The sequence below is a fragment of the Sciurus carolinensis genome, chromosome 6 (genome assembly GCF_902686445.1).
Source record: "Sciurus carolinensis chromosome 6, mSciCar1.2, whole genome shotgun sequence".
NCBI classification, from domain to species: Eukaryota; Metazoa; Chordata; class Mammalia; order Rodentia; family Sciuridae; genus Sciurus; species Sciurus carolinensis.
In genome coordinates this window covers 133039362-133050537 of record NC_062218.1, presented here as the reverse complement: position 1 = coordinate 133050537, position 11176 = coordinate 133039362, and the positions used below count along the sequence as shown (strand labels likewise).

General features: G+C 39.4%; 1 pseudogene; it reads left to right on the top strand.

The window, feature by feature from the left end:
- Positions 1-3890: 3890 nt before the first annotated feature.
- LOC124986418 (olfactory receptor 2Y1-like) lies at positions 3891-5337 on the top strand (annotated as a pseudogene).
- The last annotated feature ends 5839 nt before the right edge of the window (positions 5338-11176 follow it).

The following is an 11176-nucleotide window of genomic DNA, read 5'->3' as shown; positions in this document are numbered from 1 at the left end:
CCAAAACCAGACAAAGACACATCAATGAAAGAAAACTTCAGACCAATATCCTTGATGAGCATAGAAGCAAAATTCTTAGTAAAATATTGGCAAACCTCATACAAGAACACATTAAAAAGATAGTGCACCATAATCAAGTGGGATTCATTCCAGGTGTTTAGTCAGCTATTTGTTGCTGTGACTAAAAGTATCTTACTAGCACAATTTAGAGGATGAAAAGTTTATTTGAGGGCTCACAGTTCAGAGGTCTTAGTCTTAGTCCACAGAGGGCCAGCTCCGTTCCTCTCTTACAGAACTTGTTGGTGTATAAACTACGACATAGCTAGACTATATGGTGTGTGGTGTGTGTGTGTGTGTGTGTGGTGTGTGAGAGAGAGAGAGAGAGAGAGAGGAGAGAGGCTGTTTATGTACTACACTGTTATGGCATTGTACTTTGTTTATTCATACCTAGGTTAGATCCTGTGCTGACTGGATAGCTGTGATGTAACCATGGAAAACTCAACTGAATCCTGTTTGCCTTAATTACCACATGAGTAATCGTGAGGGTTGATTGGGTCAATGTGTACAGACATTTTAGAACAGTGGGTTCAGCTAGACAAGCCAAGACTTGAGACATAACCATCACAATTCTTCCTGAGCAACCCTGTGGCTGTGTTTTCCTGCATAGTTTCCTAGCGAATCATAAGTGAATAAGACCATCAGAGTCATATGTAGGACTTTACAACTGGACCCTGGTTCCAGGGATACCCCTGTCTCTTCAATATTTATCTTGTGATAAACCAGGTACATTTCAGTCAGGATGAAATTACTTTTGTCCTAAACCCATAATATTCTTCTCTTTCTGGCCCAAATAGTGAGTTATCCAATTGGTATTCTGCCACCCTGAATCACACTTCTGTCAGTGTGTCCCCAATCAATTGCCCTCTATGCAATCTTCAACGTGTGCCTATCTTTCTTTGGTTTCATAGCACTGGGGGCAAATCTTCATACACTTAGTAGTTCCAGAATAGTGCCCAACACAGAATACATGCTATTATTTTTAGCTAAATATGGAGAAAATATGAATTATAAACAGGAAGTGTTAATACATATGTAATGTGACCAACACACCTTGGATGGTTTTGGGATGAAAACCTTAGTACAGTACATTAGCTTACGAAGTCTACAGTCAGATCCTTACACATCAAATTTTATTATTTCCATGTCACCTTTTCTGAAAATTCAGTTCTGTGACTCTCAGATCACATAACTGTAAGAAGCTATTATTATTAGCTATTATTATTAACTATTATTTTTCTTTCATGCATGAGTTTTTCAAAGAGAACATTTCCCATGCTCTTGGAAAGTAATACACTCTTTCTCATAATTGTACATAACATTTTGTGCCATTTTCATCATTGTATACAAAGTAAAACCCAGGAAGGTGATTATGTTTTCAATATTTCAGTGTTTTCCTTAAATATTTTAAATTCCCTGAGTGAAAGGACAGATTTTACACTTACCAGCTTGGTTGCAATTATTTGAAGTGTTGTCTGTCTTATTTTGACATGATGTCTCACTAAGTTGCTGAGGCTGGCCTCAAACTTGTGATCTTCCTGCTTCAGTCTCTCAAGTTGCTGGGATTACAGGTGAGCACCTTTATGCCCAGATCATTACTAGTATCTCTCATTAGTTTTGTGCACTTCTATGTTAGATTTATGTCACTATGACCAAAATATATGACAAGAATAATTTAGAGGAGAAAAAGTATATTTTTCACTCATGGTTTCAGAGATTTATTCCATTGTCCTCCAACTTCTTTGCACTGAGCTCAAGGTTAGGCAGAGAACATCATGACAGAAGGACATACATGGTGGAGAAGTGTTGCTGTGTTCAAGGTGGCCAGGAAGAGTGACAGCTACAGCGGGGCTGGACTAGGAAGATGAACCCTTCTAGGGAACACTCCCAGTGACTAACTCAGCCAGCCATGACCCTCTTGCCTACAGCTACCAGACAGTTAGTTCATTCAAACTAGGATGGACCTGTTAGGTACTAGCTATCATAATCTAATCCTTTACCTCTCTGAATATTCCTTCTTTAACACAGGAGCTTTTGGAGGACCTCCTATCCAAATCATAACAGCTTTTTGACATCAGAGATTATATTTTCTTCATTGTTTCAGGCAAAAAGAAGGCCCTGGGCAGATGTTTGTATTACAGTGACACAATTACCACTGAATGAACCTCTACCATATGCCAGGCATCTCACATACACTGTGTAAATCCTCAAAGCAATGGTACAGGATAGATCACATAAACATCATCTTACCAGTGAAGCAATGAGGCTGAAGCAGGTCCAGAAAACTTTCCAGAGTTGAAAAGTTTGTAATGACAGAGCTACTTTCTTTTCATCATATTATGATTCCTTAAGTGGATACAGATTATTTTGATAATTTTAAATTTCCCACAGTTATAAATCAGTCAATTGTTCAATAAGTTATTTAATAGGTGAGAAATTTACAGTTGTTTAAGTATATTGTGGAGAAAATGAGAATAGACGTATGAAAACGTGATGCATTAAACATTGTGTAGAAAAGAAAAATAGAGAGTGTTGGACTTTCATTAAGGAAAGAAACATTTTGTTGGATTGATGAAACACATAAATGAGAATATGAGAATTATATAAAGATTCCAGAGAAGGAAAAGATTTAAGTGTGTTGTGAGCATGATGGCTTCAATTGGGTCATGGAAGTTTGTATGATTGGTGAAGAACTGGTAGGATTGGGACTGAAGTAGGAAAGTGGGAGAAATCCCAGGCTGCAGAGATTCATGAGCCAAGGAAGGACATGTGTTATATGGCACCAAATAGAGCAGACAGGCAAGTGTTAAAAGCATACATTACATAATTTTGCACTTCGGAATGTATGAAAATCCTTTGTTTTGCTATGCTTCTTACAGTTATGTGATCTGAGAGTCACAGAACTGAATTTCAGAAAAGGTGACATGGAAATAATAAAATTTGATGTGTAAGGATCTGACTATAGACTTCGTAAGCTAATGTACTGTACTAAGGTTTTCATCCCAAAACCATCCAAGGTGTGTTGGTCACATTACATGTGTATTAACACTTCCTGTTTATAATTCATATTTTCTCCATCTTTTCCACAGGGCACCAAGCATAGCATCTAAACACTTTACTGGAATCAGTCATCTAACACTGAAGCACTGTTGATGATTTTTCATTACAGCAGACCTAATGAAAAGGAGAATGTGATAATTGGGCAAAAACTGCTTATACTGATCATAGGCTAGGCTTCTTTTATTAGTGGTTTCTTTATTTTTCTTTTTTTGTTTTGGTTTCCGATGAATTTTCTTATATTCTACTTGATTTTAACCACAAGAAATATCAGTCTTTCAAGGAAAAGCAAATTTTTATATATATATCCCACTGCTATAATTTATTAAAGTGTGTTGATCATTAATTCTCTGGGTTCCTAGACAAAATGTATTTTATTAGATGTGAAGGGAGAGTCCAGTGTTTCACTCAGCAAAAATTTCCTTAACATCTAGTGCATATCATGAATGAAAGGAACATGAATTTATCCCTAAGGGAGGATATTAGTACTTTTAAACTCAGTTGTGCACACAGTTTGGAGTGGGATACACACAAGTAAAAGACTTCAAGTGGGTGTGACAAGCACTAGACAGAAACTGTACAAAGAAGATCGGACTAGAGAGGAGAGAACAACTCTTCCCAGAAGTTGAAGGATGGATTTACCAGTTGGATAAAAAGGTGGGGGAATATTCAAAAATGATGACTCACCTTAAGGAACATATTTGTTATGAATTTTTTTCCCCTAAAGGAATGCATCTGCACTCTTCCTGGTCCTTTGTGACAGATGGTAGCTGATCATGAGCAGAGCTTCCAGGATTGGTGCAGTGAAGCTGTTCTCTGAGCAGAAGAAAATGGAAAAGCACCAGAGGCCAACTTTTGATCTCAGCCTGGTTAGTCCTGAATACCAGCCCACTGGAATACCCTACCAATGGACCAAGAAAATGACAAAGAGCAACATAGAATACTGATGTTACGGTTTTACACTTTAGATTTTTAATTTTCTTTTCTTTTGTGCTAACTGAGGATCAAACCAAAAGCCTGTGCATCTAGGGAAGTGCTTTACCACTGAGCTACATTCCCAGCAACAAATTAGATTTTTAAGAGTATTTTTATTTGAATGCATTGGATTCTTGTCTCAGTGCTGTGAGGGAGACAATCCATCATCTATATGTTCACACAAGGGAGCATCATGTGGAAATGATTGAGTAACTTGCCTCAAATCATGGAACAAACAGGCAGTAGGATAGGGCTCACACAAAGGGTCATCATTTCTAATCCTGTGATCTCCACGCTAGAGAAGAGTAAGAATAGAAGACTGGATGGAACTGAACTAAATAGCAAAATGTAAAGTAACGTGTCTGATTTAGGAATACTTAGGGAATAGTGTAAATAGGTTTTAATACAATTTCTTCATAGGAAGCATCAATTCTTTTCTGTTGTTTGGGCAGGTAAAAGGCTACGAGAAGTAAGAACACCAGTACTGAAGAGGGCTTCATTTTGGTGGGCTTCTCAGACTGGCCACAACTCATTCTTTTTACTTTTATTTCCATTTTTTATTCCCTAATTCTCTTTGGCAACACCACCATCATCGCTGTCTCCCAACTGGACCCTTGATTACACACACCCATATACTACATCCTCTGCCACCTCTCCTTCCTGGACCTCTGCTATACCACCAGCACTGTGCCCCAACTGCTGATCAGTCTTTCTGGACTTGTCAGGACCATCAACTCTGGAGGTGGTGTGACCCAGCTCTTCATTGTCCTCTCTCTGGGCTCCACTGAGAGTGTGTTCCTCCTTTGATTGCTGTGCTGCTGTGTGTCTTCCATTCCACTACACAACAATTATGCACCTTCATCTTTGCCAGACATTGGATATCACCTTGTGGGTGGGAGGACTTGTGAAACCCTCTAAAACTGATGGATCTCATGGTGGTCATGTCTTTCTGTGGTCATCAATTGTTTCATTTCCTCTCTGAGAGGCCTGTAATCCTGGTGTTGGCTTATGAGGATTCAGGGAGAACAGAGAACAATATTTTGTGACTTGAGCCATGACCATGGTCTTTCTTGCAGTTCTAATTCTAGATTCCTATGCACACATTGTTCAGGCAGGGCTGAGGGTCAAGTCAATGGCTAGGTGCACAAAGGCTTTTGGGACATGTGGGTCCCCCCTCCTGGTGGTTTACCTTTTTATGGCTCAGTCATGTACACATACCTCCAACCCATGACTAATTATTATCTTTAATAACTAATTTCTCAACCTATTAGAGGAAATGTTAGGGAAAGGATGTAGAAAGTTTGTAGCTTAAATCTACGTGAGCTAAAAGAAGATGTAAGGAATGAACTAAGGACAATAGAGGAAGTAAGAGATCACTTCAATAAATAGACAAGAGATTCTGGAAAAGAACCAAACAGAAAATCTGAACTGAAATATAATAATTCAAATTAAAAATTCACTTGAAAGCATCATCAACAGATTAAGGCCATTCTGAACAGAGATTCTCAGGCTCAAAGAGAAAGTATATAATATTAAAAATGAAGTGATAATTAAAAAATAATTTTAGGAAACCATCACCAGAATATTCAGGAATTCAGAGATAATATTGAGAGACCCAATATAAGAATCATTAGAATAAATGAAGGCACCAAAATAAAGCTAAAGGAACCACACACTTTTCAATGAAATAATTTTTCCAAACCTAGGAAGGAGATTGAAATTCAAATTCAGGAGACATTTGGACTCCAAATAGACAAGATTGATAGAAGATATTTTGTTAACACAAAAAGGAGAAACCAGGATGAGTGCAAACTACAGAATCAGTTCAGCTCTTTTATTCAGGAATGACATTTCATCTAGGATCAGGGGTTGCAGTGATGAAATGGCATCATGGAAACTCACTTTTGTGGTGGGAAAATGAGCCCCCAAACAAGGGACTGGGTTTATATAGGTTATTTTGAGGGGTGGGTTTAGGGCACTCAGGAATTTGAGCTTTTTTGGTTGAAGGTCTGTGGGCAGTGTCTGGAGAGGATTTACCTTGGAGGGATTAATGCCTCCTAGAGACTGTTTCTTTAAGGGGGATAAAACGCCTCCCTGTCTGCAGCCTGCACCAGGGTAACACTTGTCCGGGAGATGACGGCTGTCAGTGCATGGCCTTCATGTTTACTTCTTTTTCTCAGGCCTCATTATCTTGGGAATTTCTCATTCTCCATATCTAGTATGTATTGCTTCCCTGACAGCACTGAGACAAAAATCCAGTTGGATGCAATGTTGTGTCAATTGGTTCAGTTGTTGAAGTATCACAGGTTGTTTATGGTGGCTGTTTCCTTGCATTTTCATATTGTTTGTATACATGTGCATCTGATGGGATGGCTATCACTTCTACTTTTATGTAAGGGATGTTTAGTAGCTTCTTGTCTTAAGTGCCTTAGACTGAGTGAATATTCAGGTATAATAACTCCTACTCTACATCTATTTCTGAAGTCCCCAATATCAGTAACCACTTTGAGAGAAGATGCTAAACTGTATTAACTGCTGTCACTTCAGAGCGAATAAGTAATAAACTTAATAAACCTTAAGGGGGGAAAACTTTTTGAAAGCATTCTCCACAGTTCCTCTAATCTAGATATAAAATTGTAGTAATGTTCTGGAATAGGTTGAGAAATCAGTTATTAAATATAGTTTAAATTATTAAACTTATTATTAAAATCACTACATATTTTATAGGGGCTGAAAAGTGAAGGAGAGTAAATTGGGCAAAGAAAAAAAAAGAGAAGTAAACATAGAAAAAAATAATACAAACCAAGGTAAAAAAGAAAACAAAGATGGATGTCAGAGGGTTTGAGACAGGAGCAAGTAATAGAAGTGGAAAAAGAGGGGACTAAGAGGAACAAATGTACACCTGAACTAGGATAACAAATGAGAGCCTTATTCCACTTAATGCTTTAAAACTTTAGAAAAAAATACAATCAAATGAGTTGAGGGTGCACTGTTGAATACAAGGGGGGCATCTATTGATTTAAAATGAAAAGCAGTATATGTAAGATCAAAATTGATATTAGAACTCTTCATAATAATTCATCCCAAGGTAGAGGAATTTCTTATTAAGCTTTTCTGGTTTGAATTTCATCAGGATTTGGACATTTATTTATTTATTTATTATTTATTTATTTTGGGTGCTGGGGATGGAACCAGGGCTTGTGCTTACAAGGCAAGCACTCTACCGACTGAGCTATCTCCCCCAGCCCCCAGGATTTGGACCTTTAGAAGATGCCCACTGCTCTTCAGCTTACCTCTGTCTTTCTCTGGTAGTGATTACATCAGCTCACCTCTTGAATTCTAGGAGGCCCCTTCTGATCTTTGGTGTGTCTAGATACATTCTATCTTTCTGGTGGGTCAGAGGAGTCATAAAACTCAGCAACCCCAATGTTCCTGAATAGGGGAATGAAGTAATATGTGCACTCCTAAGGAAAAGCTCTGTGTATCCAGTGCGGTCAACTCAAGTGGGGGCTATCCTGTGTATATTTCAGAGTGTGGGGACAGGGGGTGTGGCCAGAGGTATTTAGTGTAGCGTTATTGTGTATGAACAAGGTTCTCCATTGGTTGCTTGAGGTTATCCTTAGGAATTGCTTTCCTGATGGGTCCATGCATCTGAATGAGAATTGAGTTAACTGCTAACTTGGACTCACAGCTGTGAATCTTTCTAGAGTGGCTAGGGCCAGAAACCAATTCCTTGGTTACTATGGATTTCTTGCCAGCTGGTTCTTGTTCAGTCACGGGGCAGATGCTTGGAGGGTGCTGTGCTACATCTGTTGGCTGTTTCTTTTGGGGCACAGGACGCAGGACTCAGTGCTGTCACACTGACAGCTTTGGGCCCTCATTTCCTCCACAGGACCTTATCTTTAAAGTGGCATAGAGCTTGGTGGCTGTCTGCAAGTATGGGACCTGTGATTTGCAGGCTGTATGCCGGTGGGTCTGTGAAACAGAAGCCTCTATCCTGGCTTATGTAGGTCACTGGATACCATCCTTGTGTCCAGGACAGAGCCAGTTGACCCACCTGCATCTGAGCTCCTACAGCCCATTGTTGCAAATTTCAGGTGCCCAACTTCTCTTCACTGGGACTTCTTCAAAATGGTGCTATCTAAGCACTTGGTGGCTGTCTTCAAGTGTGGGACCTTCAGGTACAGGATTTCTGTAGGCCATCTGTGGCACACAAGTTTCTTCCCTTGATGGTGCAGCTCCCACTGGTTTCTTCCATCACCATGATGGGAATAAGATGTCAGTTGACCAGTCTTTGCCTAAGCTCCTCTGGATGCTGTATGGAGTATACCAGGAGGAATTAACTCAGCTCTCTCACTGCACGTCCTGTGTGCGCAAGGGATGGGGTTCCTGTAGAAGGGATGAGCTGGCTGGGAAATAATAGCTAAGAAATTCTATTTATCATAAAAAAATGACAGCAGACAGGATTATCTTTTGAAGCAGGGGCATGACTGATGAGCCGTCCATAAGGAACTGGCTCTCACAAAGGAAGAAGCCTGTGCTTGGTTTATTTATAGCAGTACAGATCAAAGGGGGACCTGTAGAGAGCTGCTTCTGTGAAAAACAGGATGGGATGGAGTTAAGCAAGTCATTTGTCTCTAGTAATTCATTCCCATTTCTAAGTCCTGCATTCAAACTCCAGTGATGAACCAGCTGCAGGGTAACCACATACTTCAGGCAATCTTGAACAATTTTCTGTAATTGTGAGTTTCTAAAACCAGATTTCCCTGTCTAATACCTCAATCAAGTTTGAGGTTCTATTGCAGGTCATAGGTGGCTCCCCACACAGCTCCACTGCATTCCCCTTGTCCACGGTGAGGGGGAGGGAGGTTTAGTAACTTTAGCTAGCAGAGATCCCTCTACAAGCTCCTTCTATGTATTATAGAGACATCCATTTCAGAATTATTCCCTTTGATTTTATTTATTATTATTTGAAGCTGAGAATCTGCATTGATTTAATTTCTTTTAGGGAGGCTGATTAGCTGTGGATTCTACAAAATGACTGCCATGACCCAGTGTAAGCACAAAAGGACTGGGCTGGATGCAAACTTCATGGATGAGCAAAAGCCTTTATTCAGGAATGGAGTCATGCCTCTGATAGGCCCACTTTCCTGGTGGAAAATGAGCCACTGGCCCAAGAGGGAGTCTGTGCTTACATAGTTACACTGAGAGGTGACTTAATTATGAGGTTGTCAGTTTGGGTACTCAGGAATTTGGGGTCTGTTTTACTGGGCAAGATGGTGGGGTCTGGGGTGAGTGGTCAGTATCTGGAAAAGGATTTGTTTGGGGAAGGGTTCCAATGCTCTGACCTCTTCCCAAAGACTGTCATTCCAGACTTGATGGTATCTCCTCCCCGGGGCCTGTCTTGTCACTGAGAAAGGATGTATTGGGAAAGGTTCAATGTTAGTGTGTTGCCTTCTTCCTCATTTTCTCTCCCCAGGCCACACTGTTTTGGGGTTGTCATTTCCATACTCATCAGCCAGCAGATTCCAGTCCCCAATTTGTGTTAAACTGCATAATCCCCTTCACTGTCTTGGGTTCTCCTGTTGTATTTTAACTTGGTCTGCCTTTTTTTCAGCTGTTGTTAAGTAAGCTTATGGGCTTTTCCTCTCCTTTTTTCTTTGTTACCCTTCCCCCTTACAGGGTTGGGGCTCAAGAAATTCTGTGCTTATTTTTGCTCTGCTAACCAAAGTCTTAAGTGCCTCCGAGTCTCATATTCACCAACATTGAGTTTTCGAGTGTTTACTCTGTCACTCGCCTCTTAGGTCAGCTGTTCTTTCACTACTTTTTGGGCTGTGGAGGAATCAAATGTTGCTCTCTGGATCTGCTCCACCATCTTCATTCCTCTTTCTTTTTTATAGTTACCCTGCCAACAGCTGATTAACTTCTTTTATTACACTTTCCCTTCATTCTCCAGTCTTTGAAATTAAATTTAGGGCATCTCAGAATTTTTCCCTCATCAGAAACTCAGCTTAAAAGTCTCCTTGATTTTAGAGTGGGCCTGTGGGGACCAGTGGAGGAACTTCAAAACCATGGCCTCCTGTAATTTTTATATAACATTAGGCAGTTTTGAGTTTTTTCATATACCTGACGACCATTTGTGTCTTTTTTTTCTGAGTAAATCTTTTTTTTTTTTCACTTTTTTATTGGTTTGTATTTATTGTACATAGCATTAGGATTCAATCTGACATAATTATAAATACATGAAATGTAATTTGTTCCATTTCAGTTCCCAGTACATATTATTACCCTCTCCTTCTTCCCTCCTCCTGTTTCCTTTCCTCTACTCTACTGATCTTTCTGATATTTACTTACATTTTTTAAATTAGTGTCTTTTGTATACACATAAGACATATACACATGAGATTCACTGTAGTGTATTCATATGAATACATAGGAAAGTTAGTTCAGATTCATTCCACTGTATTTCCCTTATCCCATCCTTCCTCCTTCCCCTCAATCCCCTTCTTCTACTCCCCTGATTTTTCTTTTATTTTGATGGAATCCTTCACCCTGTTTCTTTTCTCTCTCTTTCCCATGCTTATTTTAGACTAGCTTTGCATATCAGAGAAAACATTCAACCTTTAACTTTCCCAGTCTGATTTATTTCACTTAGCATTATGGTCCCCAGTTCCATTCATTTACCTGCAAATGACATAATTTCATCCTCTTCTTCCTCCTCCTCTTTCTTCTTTATACTGTAGATTGAACCAGAGATGCTTAACCACTGAGTCACATCCCCAGACTTTTTTATTTTTTATTTTGAGCCAGGGTCTTACTAAGTTGCTTAGGGTCTTACTAAGTTGCTGAAACTGGTTTTGAACTTGCAATCCTCCTGTCTGACCCTCCCAAGCCACTAGGATTACAGGAGTGTGCCCTTGCATCCAGCTCATTCTTCTTTATAGCTGAGTAATATTCCATTATTGTGTCTTTTTTTGGAAAAATGCCTATTCAAGTTCTTTGTTTAATTTAAAATAAAGTTGTTGATTTCTAAAATATTGAGTTTCTTATATATTTTGAATATTAAACCTTGATTTGAGATATGGGT